The sequence below is a fragment of the Zeugodacus cucurbitae genome, chromosome 5 (assembly GCF_028554725.1).
Source record: "Zeugodacus cucurbitae isolate PBARC_wt_2022May chromosome 5, idZeuCucr1.2, whole genome shotgun sequence".
Taxonomy (NCBI): domain Eukaryota; kingdom Metazoa; phylum Arthropoda; class Insecta; order Diptera; family Tephritidae; genus Zeugodacus; species Zeugodacus cucurbitae.
This window is the reverse complement of record NC_071670.1, coordinates 35,348,805-35,374,058: the sequence shown is the minus strand read 5'-3', so window position 1 is coordinate 35,374,058 and position 25,254 is coordinate 35,348,805. Positions and strand designations below refer to the sequence as shown.

Genomic DNA, 25,254 nt, shown 5'->3' with positions numbered 1-25,254 from the left:
TGTTGATGTATATATTGTAAAGCGAACGAATAAGCTGTAATTGAAATCGGCCGGATAATTCTTGAGATATGGTGTTTGACGCAAAAGTGGGCCACGCCACGCCCATTTCACAGTTTTTATAAAAAATTTTGTGCAGCTTTTCACTGCCATATCTTCTGTAAAATTTAGCGTTTCTAACCTTTACGCACTTTTAGTAGTTTTCAACCTAACCTTTGTAAGGGAGGTGGGCGTGGTTATTAACCAATTTCACGCATTTTCATGGTGTGTAATCAGATGCTTCAGCAAGTTCGATTTATTTAGCTTAGGTAGTTTGAGAAATATATAAAAACAAACTTATTTGGAGCGCGGACACACACACTTTTCGAAAAAATTTACACTCAAAACAAATTTAGTGTTCGTGTACTCTCCGCGGCGCTTAGTTCTGTTTACCTTTCCACTTCCATCGATTTGCATAAATTGTAATTAATTTGCGAAATGTAAACAGCGCAAGTAATCAGCTTAAGTACTGGCAAATGCCTGTGTAAATATAAATGGCAAAAAAAAGCTGTTACACAGGTGAAGAACAGAATACGTAAAATAAATAACGGCAAATCTATATAACAAGATGTTGTATATAAGCAAACTACGAAGCGGCGTGGACAATTGCATGCAGAATGTGCTGAATAAATGGAAAAACTGAAATAAATTATTTTTTATTTTTGTTATTTCAATTTCTTGTTGCATGCATTTAATGCGCACAAATACCACCGCTTGTTGTGTAATGCCGGCTGCACTGTCTTTTAATGAAGATGCACTAGTTTACACCATTTTAGCAGCATTTCAGGCGCCACAACCGTCAAAAAAATAGGTGAGGTACAACGCAAGGCGGAATAGCAATAAGTAGCGGAACGAAAATAATTCAGGAACAACCAAATATACATACATACATACAAATGTATACTACTCGAAAAGCTACCGTCTTCCATCAACGCAGCGTTGTATTTTTTCCACCCCACACCAATTGCTGCTGTCCGCCAACTTTTACAATTTCATGAAATTTGCATTCCACCTCCTTTGAGTAATCACTAACACGAAAAACAAGCGCTTCGCCGGCAAAGCACTATCATTAAAAATGTGAGTGCTGATACCGGGCATTACATTGTCGCGGCCCCCGAAATTCGCGGACTGGACCGACACGCAAACTCAAACTTATGCAGTTCGTGACTATGCATTTCGTGAAATATATTTGTTTGCATTTCTTTTAATGCTTTTAATTCTCCACTCTTTTTTGTACGCAATGATTTCTACCAACTTTCTGGTGCAAAATAAAAATATTTAAATCTTGCTTATTTTACTCTTCTCCCTGTTATGCGTCCTCTTTTGCTGTAGCACTCTACCTATTAATCAGTTTTGCTTTTTCTTTTATTTATTTCACTCATTCACCTCATTTTACTTAGCACCACCGCAAACAAGTGGTTTCTCCCTCACTGCAAACGCTAGAAATTCACTGTGCGCCTGAAACTATGCTATACTCAACTCGAAACTGCGCTGCAGCGTACATTAAATGTTTTTGATTCGCTACCCACGAATGGCTGCAGTAATTTAAGGAGTGCCAGCGCCAATGCTACTGCTGATTATTATTGTTTCATTTTTGTTTTTTCTTTTTTTTTTTTAACGGAGTGTAAGTTATACAGTTATTACTGATAAAGTGATTAAATTTCAAATAATTTGTGGCTAACGACGGTTGAGAAAAGTGGAAAATTTTGCATTGACTACAGTGAATCAATAGTGAATGGTGGGAAATTCGTTGGAAATTTTATTTTCATGTGGAGCATACTTAAGTAAGTCATCGAAAAAATTGTCGGGTTTTAAACTTTTACTTTTCGCACTGATTAAGTTTATTTGCGTTTTAAATTGCGTATGTTTTCGCACTCTTCTGGTCATTTGAAGAATTATGCGCTGTATTTTCGACTATTTTTATGAATAAGTATTTGTATAAGTTCAACGAGTTGAGTAACTAAGCCAAACGTACTCATAGTTTTTTCAAATAAATAGAGAACATGCTAGAAATGAAAGTTATTCTTCGATTAACCAAACAACTGACGAGTAGCAAATCAACAAAGTGGTATGAAAACTATAGTGGTGAAATGTAGATTTTCTAAAAAATTTTCGAAATTGTGGACTAGTTAATGCTTGATGTTTAGAAGAACCGCATCGTTATTTTTAGTGAGCAAGAGAAAAGAAATTCCTATTTCAAAAAAGTAAAATTATTTTTTTAAACAAATTAAAGCAAAATGTTGATTATTCTACAGCTTATTTATGAGAGTAAAGTATATAGCAAAAGGAAATTCTTTATTTTTCAAACAGATGGCTGTAGTAATCTGTATATCGTCTCATATAAATGCATTCGGATTAAGCTAGATGGTGTTAGATAGATAAGATTTCGTATTCTCGTCAAAAACATCAGTGAAGAAAAAATACGCCATATTCTACAGCTTTTGTACTATAAAGGCAAAACCGCAAGCCACTCGGATAATAGTATGGTCCTAAGCCCACAGAAAAACTCGATAATGGGTACCACACAAATTATCAGAAAAATCCTCATGTACCGAGTTTCCATTTACCAATAGCAACAAAATTGTTCAAACTCTGAAGTGGTCGAGTTCTTAATGGTAATGAAAAGGGAATCACTTACCACAAACAAGCGAAAGCGATATTGGTCGAATCGCACGATGATCATCAAAAGGTATTGCTATGTGTTTCGTGGATTTGGCAGAGAATAATTTGATTTGAACTACGGCCAAGCTTAATTCGAATCCGTACTGCTAATTATGGGACCATCTGAGAAAACATTGTCTAAAACCGCTCGGCCAATGAGAAACGAGCTGTGTTTCATCAGGACAACGACAGGTCACACTTCTTGTAGTGAATCGATAGAAATTAGAGGAGCTAGTTTGGGAGGTCCTTTTACAGCCACTTTAAAATCGAGACTAAGCACCAAACGATTATTAGAGGTTCCTGTCTATGGTGAATGATGATGAGTAACGAGTATTCCTATGCGAGTGTCAGAATGAAATTATTTTCAAATTACAATAAGTTGTCGAACAAAACGGTGCTTATTTGTCCTAAATCCGATCACTTTATCTGTGCTCAATAAATCTTTCAATTTAATGCAAAAATTATGGCTTAATTTTTTCTAGACCTCATCTTAATATCGCGAGGAATGATTGACTCAGTGAAATATTAATTATACTTTGTTTTAAAAAATGTATAAAAGAATTCAGAATTACGCTTTAAAGGAATCAAAAAAAGTAAAATACAAAATCGATCCTAATTAATTGGTCTGTAGCAATGAAGGTCAGTGTCATGATTTAAGAACTGAAATTCATTATGTTGACTTCATATGTAATACTAGAATTCCAGTTTTTTTATTTAATCAATCAGTACCAACTATATGAAACAAGAGGACGATATACTTCTTATACCAAACCAATCCTTCATATACCATTTTAATTGAGCGATTAAATCGATTAAATCGTTTTATAACGATCTTGGACATTTGTGTCAACATTAATCTATAACTATCATTTGAGTTCGCCACCTTAATCTATAAGTAATTACGATCTAGCCCTTGGAAGGACTTTTCCAGAATATTGGCTGCAAAGTATAAATCTCTGAATAAATAAAATATTTTAAATTTCTAATTTTAAATTATCGCTACTAAAGCAATTATGCATCATACTAATTAAAAAAATCAATGCTTCGCTATTCACTTCGCCGTAAATCAATCAGCAACCTTGCTCCATATACACGCCTCTTTGAATCAATCCACACTAAATGTTAGTCACGACCACACCGCTTAACTGCTGCTGCCAATTTTTTCGAACGCCATTGTGTTCGGTGTTTGCATAAAATTTGAATATTCAGTTGCAAATATCGCGCGCACAAAATCACGCGCCTAAATATTCGCTAAAAGCAAAGCGAATTAAATTTCCACCTCAATTGGCGTGTTAATGAATTCACCGCGAAAGTGACGACAAAAAGCTCTCATAAGCACACATACACGCACACACACAGCTCACAAATTCAAATTCGCATGAATAATTGCAATCAGCCAATGATTTTCAGATTTTTTTTCTGTTGTTTTCACTTGCCAAATATTCAGCGAAACGCTTGCATAAAATCATTAAAATCTACAACGCTTTCAGCTGCGCTCTCACTTTCATCGGCAATCAGTTCAAATGTCAATCGACACTGCGTGTGTGTGCGTGTGGGTGTGTGTATGAGGGAGTCTTGCACACATAGTATCTCGTTAATGGTGGCGAAGTGTTCAGGCAAAGCAATTATTTTCAATTTCAAGTGCACAATTACGTAATTTTTTTTAGCTATTCGTTGTTGTTGCATGCCCCTGACAGCCTATTTGTTTGGTGTGAATTCAAAGGGGTTGTGCGGTTTTCTGTTCTCAGAAGTGGTATAGTTTCTAAAGTATGTATGAGATCTAGTACAATGTCGATGAAACTCGTAAAAATTGGATAGGTTTACATTAGAGGCCTTGGGTTGGTTGAATACGAGTATGCATACACTACATATAGAATACCTGGGAACGTTGTATAGACTTGCACTAGAGAATAATTGTTGAATGGTTTAGTGAACCACCCAGCCAAAGCGCTACAAAAACTCAACTTGTTTCATTTCAATTGCGCATATTAAAGAATTGGAAAGAAAGATAAGTGAGATGTGGTTCAGGAGAAGTTCGGCATAAATACCGACGAAATTATTCATAGAAACCCGTAGCGTTATCAATAAAACTATAAAATAAATAAAACTAAAAAAAAAATAATAAAAAATTGACTCAATTCGACAAGTAGTTAGTCAGCCGCTTACTTAATGTTGAATCCCTTCTACCGATATCTATATAACAATTATTAATTAATCTTTGCCAACAAAACTCTGTACCCTGTGTTAAAAACGAAATATTTAGTAATAGAGCTTAGGAACTTATCTTAATCGAGAGAATAAAGGGTTATAGCTATCAAAATAATCTGGATCAATACTCTGAGGAGGTTGGTATTACAGATGGGCAAAATCGCACAATTGCCACGACCACAAAATCCCATGTATAAGAATATAATTTGAGAATGGGAAAAATATAATAATAACCATGCCCAGGCATATTCTACAGTTATGTTGAAAAATACTTAGATAAGTATGGAAAGACGTGAAAGCATTAAATTGAAACATAAAGATGAAACAGGCCCGAAAAATGTTTAATGATTGCCCACTATTGCGTTAAACCACATACAGAGGTAGTCAAAATTATTTACACATCGGAAGTTTTTTTATAAGTTTCACACAAAAAGCATTCGGTTCTTGTTGTTGTTGTCGCAGGGTAACAAAATGCTATGTTGTTGGAAACCTTGATCTATTCCTGAGCGAATGAAGTCAGTTTGGCTAGAATAGCTAGAAATACGGCGGAGAAATAAGCAAATGAACTGAAGACTCACACTAGTCATAAGTATTTACACACATTTTTTTTTTGCGTCAAAAGTATTTACACATCGCGATTTAGCCTTTAACCTTGGATTGGTTTAAACAAGAGTAGTGATTGGCTTCTATTGCATTCATAACAAACTAACTCTGCCTTAAAATATAAAAATTGGTAAATAAAATGCCGAAACCAAAGGAATTATGGATTATAACTAGATCGGATACTGTTACTAAGTTTAAGAGACTGGTGTTTCGGCTTCGGAGTAAAAATATATAGAACTTAAAGGAATACTGTTATTAAAAAGAAGGAGACGAAATATTGCAAGGATAATTAAAAGAGAATTGGGTGAAGCAAATCAAGTTGACCTGCGCAGTTTCCCGACCTAAACTTTAATGAAAATAATTGGGGTTTCATTAAATATCAGAGGCCAATTGATATAATAACAGAAAACGCCGAAATTACCGACATTTGGTCTAAATTAACAGTTAACTTAGCGCACAATTGTGTTGAATCAATTTGGACCATAAAGCAGGCTGTTATTGGTGTCAAATGTGATGTAACCAATTATGAATTTACCGCCTTAACTTAGAATAAACATTAAAATTAAAAAAAATATTAAAAATAACAAAATAATCCATTTCATGTTGTGTGTAAATACTTTTGACTACTGCGAGTCTGTATTTCATTTGCTTATATCTCCGCCATATTTCTAGCTATTCTTGCCAAACCGACTTTATTTGCTCAGGAATGAATCAAAATTTACAACAACATAGCATTTTATTACCCTGCGAAAACAACAACAACAAACGAAAGCTTTTCTGTGAAACTTGCAAAAAAAAACTCCGATGTGTAAATAATTTTGACTACCTCTGTATCTTAGAAACGTCTCCATCTATTTAAGCAATATTATGCTGCTAATATTCTCCTAATATTTTCATATTTCAATTTAAAAATATAACTCAATAATACCATCCCTTTATATTTTACATCGATCGATATAACTTAATATATATTTGCCAGATATCTGAAAGAAATAAAAGAGGCTTTATTTTTCCTGGTAATAATTTGGTCTGTTTCTAAAAAAGAAAAAAATCGGTTCAATATATTTCTTAGCTCTCATATAGCAAGTATAATCATTCCAGAACTACCGCTTGATCAATAAAAGATGATGAAACCGATTCAGATTTTGACTAACCCAAAGATAATGATTTTCCATCGGAAGGTTACCCTATATATTGGTCAATAGTTATGATAATTTATTAAGCTAAGGTGGATTATATTATAATCCAGACCTGCTCCTGATCCCTTATATACATTATACTGATTTTCAGGCTTTCGGTTAAGCAGCAAACATTTCATTATAAATTAGGCATTAAAAAGTTTGAACAAATCACAATATTTTCTCACTATAACATCCTTTAATTATATAATTCTTCGACTATAAGCAGCTCAACAAGAGCGCTCGCTCATTACTAATCCCTTTTTATGGTGCTTATAAATTAGTTTTATTATTTTTAAAACTATGCGTCGGATGTCTAATGATGCATAGCAAAAACTCAAACAAAAACGCGCTGACTCAAAAGCCATCACTTAAGTTATTGCCCTCAAGCAAATCTTCCGACAAACTTAACGAAGATAAGCAAAACAAAATGAGAGCACAAATACGCACACAAACAAACCAACACACTCCCACATGAACAAGCGTTAGTATTTAGGCACATATTTGTTTTGGAAATATCGCAAGCGATTAACGCTGAGGGCGGCTATAATTATGAAATCCGGTGGGCAAACAGACAAGTCATTAAAAACAGACGGCGCGCGCAACGAATGTCAAGAACAAAAACAAGAACAACAAAAACATAACCAACAACAAAATGTGTAATAACAACAATGACTAGCCTGCTAGCCGATTAATATAATCAAATGCTCAAAATTGTTGCGGCAATATACAACAATAACAATAAGAACAACACAGAAGCAGAAGCAGCAAACTAACACAAATACAAGTCAACAATTTGCAATTAATTAATTACAACAGTCGATTGCCGCGGGTTAAGCGAAAGCGACAGCGTTGAACAACAAAAAAATATTGAGCAACAACAAAAACAAATGGAAAGGATGTTGGCGGCTACAGAGTTGTAGGCGCAATTGCAAACATTTGGTTAGAGCAAACAATGGCTAACTCGTGTTAAACCGACAGACTTGCAAATGCTTAGTAACTATATCCGTTAGGATTTATGTGATTATATTTGTATAGCTTGCATAAGACAATTTTCTATTAGTTCGCGCTGTTTGTGCACAACTAATAAGTTGTAGCTTATTTCAGTTGTCAATATTGGCCTTACAACTTCAAATTTCTTAACATCCATCATCACCGCCCTCCAAGAAGTGCGATGGATGGGACAAGGACGGAAGAAGTTAGGTTCTTGTGACATCTACTACAGCGGGCATATAAGGTATTGGATTGGTGGTGGGAGAGAGACTCCGTCGCCGAGTCCTGGCATTCACCCTGGTGGATGAGCATCTAGCCACAATCCGCATAAAAGCGAGGTTCTTCAACATATCCACGCCCAACGGAAGAGAAGGACGATGTAACCAAAGATACTTTCTATGAGCGGCTAGAACGCAGCTACGAGCGCTGCCCCCGCCACGATGTCAAAATCGTGCTTGGCGATTTCAACGCTAGAGTGGGTAAAGAAGGTGTCTTTGGCACAACAGTCGGAAAATTCAGCCTACATAACGAAGCATCGAAATATGGTCGTCTGTAGTACCAGATACCAGCACAAGAAAATTTATACAAATTGCCTTCCATACCTCAAACTTCTATTACTCGCAGTTCTCAATAACTTAAACTCTTTACTTGGCAATAGAAATCAAATTTCATACAAATTTCCTTCCATAAATCGAATTTTCCAACCAGCATCATGCAACAAAGGCATGAGATACAGACAAAATTGCAGAATACATGTTTTACCATATGTACATAATGTAACTTATGCGAAGTAAATAAATAAAACTATGTATAAATCTATATTTTGCACTCGAAGTCTCTCTATCTCGAAATTGATTGTGGATTATAGTTATTCGAGGTAGAGAAGTTTAACAGTATTATGATATTTCCGTATTCAATAAAATTATCGATATTAGAAAGTAAAATAAAAATGAATCGATGAAAATCAAGCACATATATATAATGGTATTTTAATATTCCGTAAAATGTTTACCCAACAAACACTGTAATTCAAATTCTCAAACGTTGGATAAAATATAAATTTTCAATTTGAAAGACAACATTTTCTCAAACGTTACTCAAGGCTATTTCGCAAATTTTTTCAATCATTTTACAATTTGGAAAAAACCATTTTCTCGTTTCATACTTGAGAAAATGTTTGAGATTTTGACATTTTCAAATTAAGAGCAAAAGGAAAGTTTCATATTAAAAATTAGCCTTTTAGTTTGAGAATGACTATGTTTAAAAAAAAAATGCATTTGAGAACAAACGTTTGAGATTTGAAATTACAGTTGATTCTCAAACGCAATTCAATTTGAGAATGCACAAAAATGTTTGTCTTGTATATTTCAAAATATTATAATTATATTGAAAATAAAATATCGATACTATCGACATTACATAATATATAAATTTACTACAAATCCATGACATATATCTATAGATATACTACATATATCCATATATTTATAAAGGCTATTTAGACATTACCTTACTCGTTGGCTTTATCATATTACCTCAATTTTATAACATCCGTAAATAAATGTTCAAAATAAAGTATTTATAACACCGGTCAACACGATTTTTGGATCTGACATCTACGTGTTAAATTTTAGTTTCTCCTATGACAAAAATAAGAAAAAAATTTTGTTCGGGTTAAAGTTTGCTTTCGTAGAAACTAGAGCAATTTTTCGATTTTAAAGCAGAAATGACTGATTTTTATATTTTTTCTACAATTTCACTATAGATTATTTTGATTACTGAATTTTAGGTTAAAAAAAATTTCGCAAAATTTCAAATTAGTTGAAAAAGTTTAGTTTTTTACTTCTAACTTTAATAAACTAACCGCAAATAAAACAGAATGAATCAGCATCATTTTTACACTGACTTGATGCCATTTTTTAACTGAGTAATACACTAATATTGCTGTTACAGCTATAATAAATAGGTTAACATTCACTACTGTGCCTCTTACAAATAATGTTTACTTTCGGGTTAATCAAAGTGCTGCCGTCTTTGATTTATTAAATAAATTAAAATATACTTATCGATGTAGATCAGCCCAAAGCAAACTTAAAGAACTAAAGATTAATATTTAAGTGTTTTTCAATGTCTAGAATCAGAATTCAAGCAGAGAACAGAAACCCCAAAAAATATATTTTTTTGTTGACCGGTGTAATTGTTGCAACATATCTTCAGACGACCACAACTCCACTATTATTAGGCTCTAGGCGATGTAAGTCTAGTATTATGCTAGGTTGAAGATCTTCGTTTTTTAATATAATTTCGAGTGCGCGTTATTAAGTTGGATTACAAATAAACAAGAAGTATTATCATCCCACTATTAAAGGTTTACCAGTAATAAAGTAATGAATGTATTGATAAACCTTGTGGTTTGTTTTATCCTAATTGCTAAAGGTATAGACATTACACCCGTAATGAAATGCGAAGAAAGCTTTAAATTTCAATTAGTTAACAAAAGGTTTATTTCTAGTTTTGACTGAGAATCTGAAATATGTCTACTTTCATTTAGACATATTTAAATAAATTATGCAGTTAGAACAAAAAAGCGTGTGCTCTGATACAGTAAATATTATTAGAATTACATAAATTGTATTTTTAACGATTAACTAGTTCAAATAAGCGAGTTTATCTATTAATTGAGTGCCAATTAAGCGGAGAATACCGTGTCTTATAATATTAAGTAAGTCTTAAATAGCAAGTATTGTCAAGTATGTGTGCAACTGCCTCAATGTATTAGTAAACCTAAATCAATATGTTTCCTGCTTGTGACGTTTATATAAATCTACAAAAGGGTTGCCTGTGACATTGCGGATGACACCGTGCGGAAGCAGACCTTCAAGGAAACTTAATCAGCTCAAATAAAAGCGACAAAGAACATGAGAAAAAGAGAGTGCTGTGAACCAAATTAGAGTACACTACTGCAGGCAAGGATAGAAATCAACGAGAAGATATCACTTAACAACGGCTCAACAATACAAAGATGACATAATTTTGTAAATTGTTGCAATAACAACACTAACAACAAGTCTCATCGATTTTGAACTTTTGCAAAAAATAAATTATAAACTACATGTGAATGTTTGAGAGAACGTTGTATTGAATGCGAAGAAGGTTAAAACGCACAGCAAAGAAGTATAAAAATGTTGCAAACGCATATTTGTGTAAGATGGAGTACATACTTTAGTGTATGTAGGAACCTTAATTGGAAATTGGTTGAAGAAAGTGTGGCTTGAGCTTGCTGGCATTGAAAGCCGAATACTTGCAACAAGCACTCCACACAGGTTAACTATGTTGCTTAAGCGCCTACAAGTAGGCTACACTTAAGTTTGTAGGTCTTCTTTGCAAGGGCACCCGCAGTTTTCTTGATCAAAGACGCTGTATGTATTGGTATGTGGAGGCGCGCACATCTGTCCTAAAAAAATATACTAACAACAATTTACGCAGAATGGTATGGTAAAGAAAGCAAATATAGGTGAAGCCGTACACATAATAACATAAAGGGTGATTTTTTAAGAGCTTGATAACTTTTTAAAAAAAAAAAACGCATAAAATTTGCAAAATCTCATCGGTTCTTTATTTGAAACGTTAGATTGGTTAATGACATTTACTTTTTGAAGATAATTTCATTTAAATGTTGACCGCGGCTGCGTCTTAGGTGGTCCATTCGGAAAGTCCAATTTTGGGCAACTTTTTCGAGCATTTCGGCCGGAATAGCCCGAATTTCTTCGGAAATGTTGTCTTCCAAAGCTGGAATAGTTGCTGGCTTATTTCTGTAGACTTTAGACTTGACGTAGCCCCACAAAAAATAGTCTAAAGGCGTTAAATCGCATGATCTTGGTGGCCAACTTACGGGTCCATTTCTTGAGATGAATTGTTCTCCGAAGTTTTCCCTCAAAATGGCCATAGAATCGCGAGCTGTGTGGCATGTAGCGCCATCTTGTTGAAACCACATGTCAACCAAGTTCAGTTCTTCCATTTTTGGCAACAAAAAGTTTGTTAGCATCGAACGATAGCGATCGCCATTCACCGTAACGTTGCGTCCAACAGCATCTTTGAAAAAATACGGTCCAATGATTCCACCAGCGTACAAACCACACCAAACAGTGCATTTTTCGGGATGCATGGGCAGTTCTTGAACGGCTTCTGGTTGCTCTTCACCCCAAATGCGGCAATTTTGCTTATTTACGTAGCCATTCAACCAGAAATGAGCCTCATCGCTGAACAAAATTTGTCGATAAAAAAGCGGATTTCACATTTCGAACCGAACACTGATTTTGGTAATAAAATTCAATGATTTGCAAGCGTTGCTCGTTAGTAAGTCTATTCATGATGAAATGTCAAAGCATACTGAGCATCTTTCTCTTTGACACCATGTCTGAAATCCCACGTGATCTGTCAAATACTAATGCATGAAAATCCTAACCTCAAAAAAATCACCCGTTATATCAATGCACACACACACACTCATTCACTCACACGTGTCCTTCGAGCGTGGCCTGTAATCAAATGATACGCCATAGATGCGATGCGGGCCATTGATGAGCCTTGTAAGCACTAATACAGCGTCACACTTCATTGCCTGCACTCAGCAGACACACTCACACACTTTGCTATTTCTTTGCTTTGCATCACACATGCTTTTCTCTGTGTTTATGCTCGTGAAGTGGCTTTGGCGCCTTCAAGCGCCTATAAGTATGACCGGCGTTTATCGTTAGCATGCGATTTCAAGTGCTTTCTATACACGGACTACTTTGAGCGCGCTATGTAATCAATAAAAACAAACTGTTTTCATTTGTATAAGTGTGTATATAAGTGTATATAAGTGTGTGTGTGTGTTTAGTTAAAGCATCTTCATTTGCGCCTCACTTACCATTAATATAAGTGCGTTGCTCACAGTTGAGTTGATGATTGTATGAGATTATTCGCAATTAAATTTTTTTATTCACCGCGTAGGTCGTTTTTGTTGAACTTAACTTGCTGCTTGCTTCTAGCACAATTTCACTTGTGTGGATTATTCACATTTAGTTTCCACAAAGCTTTGCATTGGTACACTTTTCTTGTGTGGTAATTACACTTCACTCAAGGTTATAAACGGTATTTTATATGGAGTTTTTTTTTAGTTTCAACTGAGTTATTTTAAGGCCTGTGGAGATGAAGATTAACACTGAACACCAATTTACATTTTTTAATGAAACATTATTTGAATTAGGAAAAACTATTTTTTAAGTGATTTATACGAAAATAATATTATTTATTTTTTAATTTATTATTTAATTTTTAATTTATTAATTAATATTTTTTATGATAATTAAAAAAACTTTTTTTGCTTCCTTGATTTTTACGCATTTAAGCAATATATATTTATTATATTTTAGTAAAAGTTTAATAATATAAAATTATTTTTTAAATGAATTTTTTTTAACATTGTATTATAAAATATTTTAACATTTATTTATCAAAAATATTTTTTTAATTATGATTTTATTATATTTTTTTATTCATTAATTTATTGAAAATAATTATTCAAATATTTAGCGTTCATTTTTTTATTTTATTATTATTTTTATTTTTATTTATTATTTTTTATTTAATTTAATTTAATTTTATTTTATTTTATTTTATTTTATTTTATTTTATTTCATGTTATTTTATTTTATTTTATTTTATTTTATTTTATTTTATTTCATTTTTTATTTTTCTTTTTTTTTGGAATTATGCTATTTAATTATTTTAATTCTTTTATTTATTACAAATTTATTTTAGTAAATCAATGAAATTATTTTTTGTTTAAGTTTTATTGAATTATATCTTTTACCGTTTCTTGATTTTATTGCACTCTACTTACTTCGCCCATGTACCTATCTACGTATTCATATGTAAAATCTTGTCCATTTATAGCATCTCCTTTGGATGCTTCCAATTCATCGGCAACTCCAAATTATTCACATACAAAACTGTTGAACGCTCGATATAGCGGCCAATGAAAACTGCTGCAGCAACAACAAATGTCAGCACAGCGAGTATGGCAAAGAAATTTAGTACTCGTGCCGTATATGCAGTAAATGGCATTTTAGACTTTTGACTATAAATACATTAAATGCTGGCTATTCCACACTACACTGATTGTATTGACAATTACACTGATTTACTTTTACAATTTTTACAATTGTTATTTAGCGTAAAATCACTCTGTTGTACTTCATAGCTCGTTTGTTTTCACACTCGTAACGATTTTTCCGCTACAATTTCAACTCTTGTCAAAATATAATTGAGCCGGAAAATTACGCTTCGCACCGTTGACAGAACTCATTCCGCCTTTGCGTACCGCACTACGTAAAAATCACGCGAAGACTGACTCACATTAATCGGATGAAATGAACGTTTCGCTATTTCGTTGATTCGCAAAATTGTCTGTCACGCACACACTCGCGTACAGCCGAGCGCACTTACATGTACCGTTATTTGTATGGGTGTGTTATTTTTATCAGCTCCAGCTGCTGCTGGCTGCTTGCATCCACACAGAGTTGACCTCAACCAGCCGAAGTTGTCGAAGTCGTCGTCACGCCGAATACGTTCCACATCTCCAGCGGAGCAGGCGAAATTGCGAGCGCTTGCAGCATCTCGTTTTCATAGCAACGTGCCACATCGGCAACATGCACGTGTGCTCCGCGAAATTTCTTTTGGTTCTTGTTATACCGAGCTCAACTTCGTGTGCAGCTTAATTTAATGTGCTCACACAAATTGCTTCTCTTAGGCGCTCTTGCGCTCTCACCATGCCACGCCACGTTATGTCGGCTTGCGCTGCTTCTTTTTCTGTCGCCCCTTCGGTTTCTTCTGTTGCCGCCTTTGCTTCCTGTTACTTTTCTTATTAGCACTTTTATTCTCGTTGTCGTATATCCGTCCCTTGTTATTGTTGTTATTGCTATTGTTTCTGTTATGATTATTTTGGTTGTTATTCGCGGCGTTTAATTCCACACCTCGTAGGTTAGGTCAGTGCATGGAAGCGCAGTAGTCGCATTTGTTTACATCATCTATCGCATATACGAATTGATGTTAATACATATGTACATAAATTATTTTTTAAGATTTTGAAATAGAGTTAAATAAATATAATATAATATCTATAATTATTAGACAACCGAAAGTTGCATGGGTCTTCAGAAACCATAGAAATCAAAATTAATTAAAATATTGACTGTCTATTTTGTTAGTATGTTATCGAAAATTTGTAACCATAATTAGATCTGTTTCTTTCACAGCACTTCCAAAGCTCTTAGCGTTACTACTTGGGTAATTTCGAAGAAAGGTAGAAAACGCTTATATAATGCTAGTCTTGCGAACCGGTGATCCACTGAGGTATTTGCCCTTAGTAAGGTTCAGCTCACCAGGATAGGAGTCATTACTGGACACTGATGGGGTTACATGCCGTTAGGCTAAATATCCAATCGGTTACAAATTGCATGAAAGAAGTGAAAATTGCGACATCGAGACACTATCTCCTTTATTGTCCAATATTCGCTAGACTACGGTTGAAACATCTTGGCAGAACAAACTGCGGCAACACAAAGGACAGGCTTTAGCTGTTCAAATGGGATCTCCTGTGGCATAGCGAGCAGTTCTTTAACCTAACCTAACGTAACCTAGTACACTCCTGTAGGACCCACAGAGGTGATCTAGTTGTTGATGACCAGAGTATACTGTGTTTGTGAAGGGAACACTTCTCCAGCCTGCTGAATGGCAGTGAAAGTACAACACCAAGAGATGGCGAACCCGATTCCCAAATCGACGACGATGGAACAGATGTTCCATTTCCCGCCCGTGAAGAAATTAGAATTGCAATTTCCCGCTTGAAGAACAACAAGGCGGCGAGGGCCGATGGATTGCCGGACGAGCTATTCAAATACGGCGGCGAAGAGCTGATAAGGCTTCTTTGCGGCATATGGTCGGAAGAAAGCATGCCTGATGATTGGAATCTCAGTGTACTCTGCACAATCCACAAAAAGGGAGACCCCACAATCTGCGCCAACTATCGTGGGATAATCCTCCTTAACATCGCTTATAAGGTTCTATCGAGCGTACTGTGTGAAAGACTAAAGCCCACCGTCAACAAACTGATTGGACCTTATCAGTGTGGCTTTAGACCTGGAAAATCAACAACTGACCAGGTATTCACCATGCGCCAAATCTTGGAGAAGATCCGTGAAAAAAGAATCGACATACACCATCTCTTTGTCGACCTTAAAGCTGCTTTCGACAGCACGAAAGGGAGCTGCCTTTATGCCGCGATGTCTGAATTTGGTATCCCCGCAAAACTACGCTTCTCTCAATATATATAAATCTCGCAATATTTATAAATCTCGCAAGATTTATAAATCTCGCAACATTTATAAATCTCGCAAGCAAGTGTGATTCGATCTAAGCTTTTTAAGTAATTAATCGCTGGCCTTATGTATGTGCGAATCTGCGAATATTTTTCACATTCATCTCTTTTAAATAGCGTCGAAAAATGTTGACAACTGCTGACTAACACATTGACTTAGATTTTTAATAGAATCTTCTCATCGGAACAATTGATTGGATAATTTTGGCCAACTGGTATAAAGCATAAGGTGAGGGTTGGAGTTAAATATCTCAACTCCCAGACGTAATATTCTGAAAATTTGAGTATCGGAAAACTGGTTTCAACATACATTTTCAATTATTCTATTTTTCCAGTACTTGCAAAATACATATATTTGAGATTTAATGACTGTAAAATATGTATAACCACTTGTATATTACGAAAGCTGAGAGAAGGAAGAAACTTCAAATAGAGGAGAGAAAATCAGAAATTTCTTTCTTCATGATGATATGTCTACAGACAGTAAACAGCGCATTATATTTAAGATACGTTCCATCACTTTGAAAAGTATCTGATGATACCTAAGCCAGGTAAACCACTACATGATGTCACATCTTATAGACCAATATCGCTGCTGCCAGCTCCATCGAAAGTCTTCGAGAATGTTCTCATAAAAAGACTCAAATCAATAATAGATCGAAATCAACTTATACCAGTACATCAGTTCCGCTTTCGTGATCATCATTCAACAATTGACCAGGTACACCGAATCGTTAATTTCGTTGAAAATGCTATGGATAAAAAGAATGTTTGTTCGGCGGCCTTCTTAGACGTGTCTCAGGCTTTTGATAGAGTTTGGCATTCAGGTCTACTGCTGAAATTGAAATGCATGATGCCCAAACAATATTGCGATATAATTGCTTCCTACCTAAAAGATAGATGCTTTCGCATAAAACAAGAGGATGCATACTCAAACTTGCAACCGATAGAAGCGGGTGTTCCCCAGGGAAGCGTGTTGGGCCCAATGCTTTACTTGCTTTTTACAAGTGATATCCCCACTGACTCAAGTTATGTGAGAGCGACATTTGCTAATGATAGAGCCCTGTTAGCAGCAGGAGAGTCAACCTCAGTATCTACCCTTCGAGTGCAGACAGCAGTCAATGCAATTTCTAAATGGGCTTTCAAGTGGCGCATTAAATTAAACGATTCCAAATCAATGCACGTAGACTTTACTTTCAAAAAACTATCATACCATCCCATTTATATAAATGGTCCTCCTATAATATATCACATCACAATAATGCTAAGTACCTAGGAATCACCCTAGATGCTAAGCTTCGCTGGAAAGAGCATGTCAAGAATTTCTTCGTTATTTCGTATATCCGTGAACACCAATATATAATTTTAATTTTGCAGATTGCTTCTTAACGCTGTTTGACTGGACCACGATCATGTGAAGGATGGACTTTGTTTATTTTGCGCTGAAAGCTTCGAAAAACTTTTTTTGTTATATATATATTATGTATTATATTTTCTAACAATGCATTGATCCTGCGAGGTAATATAAGCTTGAAGAGTCTACACTGCAATTTCTAATTTAGTTTCTCAAAATGATTTCCATTAACACCCACAATGTAGGCGCAAAATCAAACAAAGGTAAACAGCAACAGCCTTGCATAAACCAAATGTAATTTTGCACTCATCGTGCCTACGAAGATCCAAGGGAAATATGCGCGCATGTATTAGCGCCTCAGGCAGTGTATAAAAAGCGAATCCCTGTGAATAAAGTGAGTTCCTACGAAATTTGCAGGCACAACTAATTAACTTTGTGTGCTGTAAACCAAGCACAACTACATACAAACACACACAATAGTAAGGCACTAGCGAAAGTCAAGCAAAATCATAACAAAAATCGCAGCCAATTCAAATATATACGTGCCATTAGAATAAAAGGATAAAAGGAGGTCATCAACTAAGTGCGGGTAGTTGAAGCTCCTTTGGCGGTCTTTAATATTTCACTTAACCAACAATTGCTCTGCCACCAGAGCAGCGGAGGCGTGTATGTATATGTATATAAGTGTGTGTGTGTGTGTTTTGATAGTGAAAGAAAGCGCAGCTGAGCGGCAGTGCGCGTACCACGCCAAGTAGGTCACAAGGATAACCATTAATTTATAATTTCTTTTACGGAAAAATTTCACTTTGCTTTACATTGGTTTCCCAATTTCCCGCTCAACAATTTCTGCCAACTTATCCATCTAGCCGTTCACTCACTGAGCGCGCGCTCAGTCACACACACACACACTCACATACACTCGTACTCACACCCTTCCTCATCCGCTTGTCCACCCGCTGGCACTCAGCCTCATTCATGCATTCTTCATGCAACTAGCAAGCAGCATTACCGTTAACACAAGCCGCAATGACCGCAAAAACAAATGCAAACACACACACGCACAAATAAAATATATTGAAAGCTTCATGAACCAAAAGCGAAGCATAAAAGTCGATAATAAAAAATTGAATTGCTGCTCGCAGCGTCATTTTATTGTGGTAGCAGCAAAAAAACAACAACAACAAAGTCAAACTTCAAAAATATGAAAAATACACACCCACACACAGTCGAAATTTCGCCAGAAAGTAAAAGCGTTCACTGGAGAAGTGGTGCCGGTTACGGACGCTGCAACTAAATCGCAGCGCCGCACAATGAGGCGAGCGTACAAATTTACTGCGCTGCAATGCATCAATCAATGAGCCAAAAACTTTCCAATGAATTATGAACTTCGAGTGCGCTTCGTGTATGCCCCGCATGGGTGTGTGTGTGTATGTGTGTGGACGCAAGGAACAATAAAATTAATGGCCAAAATGGCGAAGGAGTGAGTCAAGTGATAAGAATTAGAGCTGCATAAGCGGCGCATACATACATATAACAGTGTTTGTCCATACGCCAAAGCATGAATAAGGCTAACAAAAGAAAGGCTGCATAATAAATGCGATTGTGGAAAAGCGCAAAATGCCGTTAGACACGCAAGCTGGTAAACTTCTTTCACCTGCTTTACATAGGTGCTTTACCGAGCACGTAACACAGCAGCAAACAAAGTTTGTTTTCGTTTTTGTTTTATAATTTCTTTCTTTCTTCAAAGGAATAATAAGCGAGCATACGCTACGCTGAGCGCCCGAAGCGTGTGACACAGAGAGCATGTTATGGCCACAAAGGCTGCTTACCATACAGCCAGCCATCTGTCATGTGAACATCAAACAAGCTAACGGCCAATTTTCCTATCAATGCCGCCATTCAGTGCCGAGTAGCGCATAGAAAGGAATAATATAATTTGGATTCGAAAAGCAGAAGAAGAAGCAGGTAAGCAAACACCAACACTCCCATTAACATAGCGCCCCAATATCTATAAGTATGTACGTAAGCGTCACATGGGTCATATGATACGCTTGCAGATTCCACTTTTAGCAGACTCAGCACTCTGTGCATTGAGCACGAGAGCACGCATAACTGTAGTTTACAGTTGTCAATTCTCCGCAGTGAGTGTTTCAGTTTCTGTTTTGTGTGTGAGCGGCAGGGCGCGAGTTCGCAAGAGAGTATTTCCCACTAAAATACCGGTGTAAAAGTCAGCTGGGTCACACACTTGTCCTTTACCTTAAACTGCGATTCACATTTTGGTCCAGCAATATTGTCTGTGCAATGAAGTAAAGCATAGAAGCAATGCATAGACAATTTTAGTTATGGGCGTTGAAGCAGAAATTGTTTTATTATAGCCTAAAGAAATATATAGATCTATTCATTAAAATGCTGCTATTTTATGTTTAAATTTCTTCCTGAATAATATTATATTAAAATATGAATTTTTCCATACAAAACTATCGATATCCTCATTTTATATGGTCCAAAATGTAAACAATTAAGTCGTAGTACCTTTAGTCGTAGTTGTTAAATTACATAGCAGATTCCAAGTTCAATATACATACACTGCGCGTCATCAGGACCATACCCAGACGTTATCGGTAATATTTAGGTATGGGGAGTAGGGTGGCCACTGTAGAACACCGACATTTGGGCTTTGTATTACTTTTACAGACCGGACAAGCTGAATTTGAGCATTATCGTGCTGTAAATACCATTTTAAATTGTCAAAAATATTAAAAAAAACTGGAAATTCCCTTTTTCGAATTAGATTATACTTATTTGCATTTCTATTTGCCGTTAAAAATTGCAATTCACGGATATATAATATGATATGACTCCCTACACCTAGACCTTTGACCCGAGTGTATTTGCGATCCTAATGGGGTCCAGCTATGTAGTACGTCATTGAAACAAAAACTTTTTTCATCTTGACTTTTATAAATAAATTTATTCCCATCCGAAAATTTGAGATAATTGAACTCTTTAGAAGGTTAAACGTGTTCGAACTTGCTTTTCATAAGTTTCTTTATTTCGAAGAAAACTGGAAATTATTTTTCGATGCCTTCCCACTTTTACTACAATTTTATGCAAAAACAGTCCACATTAATGAAGCGCTTCTATTTTGGATTTGTCCTCCACCGATAAAACAATTCTTCTTCCCAAATAGTACAACAATTAAAAAAAAAAACGAATCAAAGAAAAATTGGTGCTTGTGGTTTCCAAATTATGCCAGATAATTAACACTGCATTGGGGGACGATATCCTGATGACGAATCGCATTATGTCCTTTTAAAGCCTATTTATGAGGCAAATTGTTTAAATCATGTTAGAAAACAATTGTGTAACTCTAAACCAAATACTATGGATAATATTTGGTATCAACCAAGTAAGCTTGTGGGACGCTATCCTAATTAAGTTGTTGCCTATTGCCACCCTATAACTAATGAACCATGATACAACAGACTTTGAAATTTGTATCACTTTATATTTGAGTTAAGAATTATATACATATGTATGTATGTGATTGGCGTTCAACCGTTTAGCCGGTTATAGCCGAATCGATGAGAGCGCGCCGCTCCTCTCCTTCCTTTGCAGTTCGGCGCCAGTTGGAGATTCCAAGGGTAACCAGGTCGCTCTCCACCTGGTCCCTCCAACGGAGTGGAGGCCTTCCCCTTCCTCGGCTTTCAGAGCTGGAGTGTTTTCGTCCATTCGGACAACATGACCTTTCCAGGGTAGCCGCTGTCTTTTTATTCGCTGAACTATGTCAATGTCGTCGTATAACTCGTACAGCTCATCGTTGCGGTATTCGCCGTTGCCAATGTTCTGAGGTCCATAAATCTAGCGCAAAATTTTCCTCTCGAAAACTCCTAGTGTCGTCTCATCTGATGTTGACATCGTCCAAGCATCTGCAGCATAAAGCAGGACGGGAATGATAAGCGACTTGTAGAGCTTGATTTTGGTTCGTCGAGAGAGGACTTTACTGTTCAATTGCCTACTCAGTCCAAAGTAGCACCTGTTGGCAAGAGTGATTCTGCGCTGGATTTCGAGGCTGACATTGTTCGTGTTGTTAATGCTGGTTCCCAGGTATACGAAATTATCTACAACTTCAAAGTTATGACTCTCAGCAGAGCGACTGTTTGCTTCATGACAGGAGATATTTCGTCTTGTCCTCATTCACCTGGAATAAGCCTCCTCAACATCGCGTATAAGGTTCTGTCGAGCGTACTATGTGAAAGACTAAAGCCCACCGTCAACAAACTGATTGGACCTTATCAGTGTGGCCTTAGACCTGGGAAATCTACATCTGACCAGATCTTCACCATGCGCCAAATCTTGGAAAAGACCCGTGAAAAGAGGATCGACACACACCATCTCTTTGTCGATTTTAAAGCAGCTTTCGACATCACGAAAAGGAGTTGACTCTATGCCGCTATGTCTGAATTTGGTATCCCTGCAAAACTAATACGGCTGAGCAACACCAAAAGCTCCGTCAGGATCGGTAAGGACCTCTCCGAGCCGTTCGATACCAACCGAGGTTTCAGACAAGGTTACTCACTATCGTATGAGTGTAACGTATATATTTTATGGATACCCGGATGGACCTAAAGTCATACAATCAACTCATTGGGGTATTCTGATCATACAAATCGATCTGCGGGTATGGCTTCGGTGAGATGAAGAATTGTTCTAGTAAGTCAGTAAGTCTATTCATTATGAAATTGTTTGCCAGCAGTGCATAAATCAAGTAACATCTGTCAAAAAGGCGAACTCCGAAAAAATAATGCTTCAGTGAATACCACACGTCTAAAGACACACAACTATTATCGACAAAGCTCTGTTAGCAGCAGAGAAAGATCCTCTTCTTACCCGCGATGTTCGCAAAAAATAATATTATTTTGACCAATTCTCAAATTCCAAGCAATAACAAATACGTACAACTCTACTTCAGATTTTATATTTTCTATTCACGCTTGCCTTTCGTGGAGCATTATCAAATCATTTACCTTCTAAATAGCAGAACAAATCTTTGATTTTCTTATTAAAAACTTTTTTAAAAAGCTGGCTGCCCTTCGCAAAAATTCCGCCAAATATTTGCCTTCAAAGGTAACTAAAAACAGAAAGCGAAATATTACAAAAAAGTCGCCTGATTTGGCTTGTAAAATACACCGCACGCTTATATAGAACCAACAAAAAGTGAGTGATCAAAGCAAACTAACGCTGTGGCAGCTATGAAAACAATGAAATACTTGCTATTGAAATTGCACAGCGAAATATTACGCGCCTTTTCTACTCTATAAATATATATCTGTGTTTGAATCCCACGCTGCTGCTGCTGCTGCCGAAATTACTCCTCGTAATGAAAAAAACTTTCCATATTGCTGCTCGTCTGTGTCTTCCTGAAGCTCCTACCATTTGTTTGCGCACAAAGTTAAATATTTAAGCACAGACAGCTGAGGCTACAGCGGCGGCCGTCTGTCCGTTCGCTTTGGTTGGCAGGTGGAAAATAGAATTACCTTCCAGCGCGCACAGCCATTCGTTGGTTATTTGGACGCTTGACTACTGTCAAATCGCTGACTGACGGCGCAAACTTATTTTCATTGCTGCTTAAGCGGAGAATAACAAAATTTATGCTTGTGTTTATTTATGGTGTGAATTGCTTTTAAAGCCAACTCAATGCAATTTAATGTATGAAAATGTCTTTGAAACGAATAAATAACGCAAAAGTATTCAATTGATGAGATTTACGCGATAAAAAGAGCGATTGAAATTGATTCAATTCCACGGCAAAGACAGCAGATTGAATTTGTGCGTGAGTGTGTGTGCGCGCTTGCGAACACCTTTCGCTACAACTTGGCGCTTGGCGGGCGAGCTACATGGCGTATGAGTGACGTGGAATTGTAAATAAGTTTTATTCAATGCATTTTATAGCGTAAATAAACCATACGAACTGCCATTGTGTGACACATATGAACACATATACACACACACACACACACACACACACACACACATACAAACATATATTAAGCGAAAGCTTTATCAAGTAGCAAACACAAGTAGAGTGTGTGAAAGCGCACATAAAACGGAGTAGACGCCAAGATTGATCACCTTCGACAAGCGCGGCGCGCTTCGGGCAGCAGCTAGTATTGGCATGTCAGTGTTACAGCTGGTAAATGAAATGAAATGAAAGACGGCAATCGTGTGCTGATCCACAGGCATGCATGTTGTACACTTGTCTCTTTGTTTCTATGTGTGTTTGGGTGCGTGTGTGTGTGTTAGTCCAGTCAGCTAGCTGCTATGCATTGAAATATTATGCAGGCATAAATTGATTTCAGTGCTGCCAAATGCGTCAATTGCCAATTCATTTGTTAAAGTGCCAGTTTTGCGCACTCGCACACACCGGCATGCAATGACACTTTTTAAATGCGAGTAAAGCAAACGAAATAATTAGCATAAAAGGTATGGATGGTTTAGTTGTGGAAATGTAAGAGCAGTTAATGAAATGGATTTTGAATTTTCAAATTTAATCTTTATATGGGTAGTTTGACAGTATGAGAGCTCCACTTACTATAACGATAATTTTCCATCTCCTTTTTTCATTCTAAAATAATAAAACAGTCCAATAAAGACCTATGCAACATCATTTACTACATAAGGCCTAATGTTTAACATTACACTTAGAACCTAGCCTAGCATGTTATTTAAGACGAATATTGTTTAAATAATCCGGCATCAACGTCAACAATATGTTTGGAGCTTCTCTTATTCAGTACATTCTGACCATGACAATATAATAGTCCGATTTCGAGTAATTTTAGTCGAAAGTTTCTAGATGGGGGAGGTTGTTTTCAAAATGAAAACTATTCAATGTCAAAATAAAATACTTTTGTAATGAGATTAATAGCCTCTAACATCCCAAAGCTGCAAGTTCTCACAAACCGGTGCCTTCGCAACATTTACCCCATTTGTTGACACGTCACCGTATTTCTTAACCCTTTCATGCCAATCTTACCTAATTCTCGTTATGTAAATTGATTTGACCAACGGTTGTTGTGATAGATGGAGCAGCTAAAATACGCACCCGTCTCTGTGTAGAAAAGCGCACACGTCAACAAACACAAGGAAGGTTCGACATCGAGAAGCTGCAATCACAACCGACAGCCGAACGATTTTCAACTCGACTTGCACTCCTGCTCTCTGAGAACACTCATCAGCATCTCGGTATAAGAGAGCTGTGGGACGGCATATCAAACTCCTTACGTACAGCTGCAACCGAAACCATTGGTTTTCGGAAAAGCCAAAAAAACAGCTGGTATGATGAGAATTGTCGTCTCACAGTGGAGAGAAAACAGACTGCCTACCTCGCAATGTTGCGATCGACCGCAACACGAGTGGGATGGGATAGATACCGAGAGCTGAATAGGGAAGCGAGACGCATCTGCAAACAAAAAAATAAAGAGGCCGAAATGCGTGAGTACGAAGAGCTTGAGAAGCTGGCAGACAGAGGGAATGCTCGAAAATTTTATGAAAAAATGAAGCGACTTAACGAAGGTTTCAAGACCGGAGCACACTCCTGTAGGACCCCCAGAGGTGGTCTAGTTATTGATGACCAGAGTATACTGAGTTTGTGGAGGGAACACTTCTCCAGCCTGCTGAATGGCAGTGAAAGTACAACAACAGGAGATGGCAAACCCGATTCCCCAATCGACGACGATGGAGCAGATGTTCCATTGCCCGACCGTGAAGAAATTCGAATAGCAATTACCCGCTTGAAG

General features: G+C 36.5%; 1 protein-coding gene across 2 annotated transcripts in view; it reads right to left on the bottom strand.

The window, feature by feature from the left end:
- The window catches only part of LOC105215500 (uncharacterized), a 465,848-nt gene extending 451,646 nt beyond the window's left edge, over positions 1-14,202 (bottom strand). The window contains exons 1-2 of one of the 2 annotated variants that reach the window (XM_054230743.1): positions 13,567-14,202; positions 12,592-12,864 (exon numbers count right to left, since the gene is read on the bottom strand). The gene's annotated coding sequence lies outside the window, so the exon portion shown is untranslated. Of the gene's footprint in view, positions 1-12,591; positions 13,004-13,566 lie in introns of those variants that run through there. The other variant, XM_054230744.1, reaches the window with a different exon arrangement.
- Positions 14,203-25,254: the final 11,052 nt, after the last annotated feature.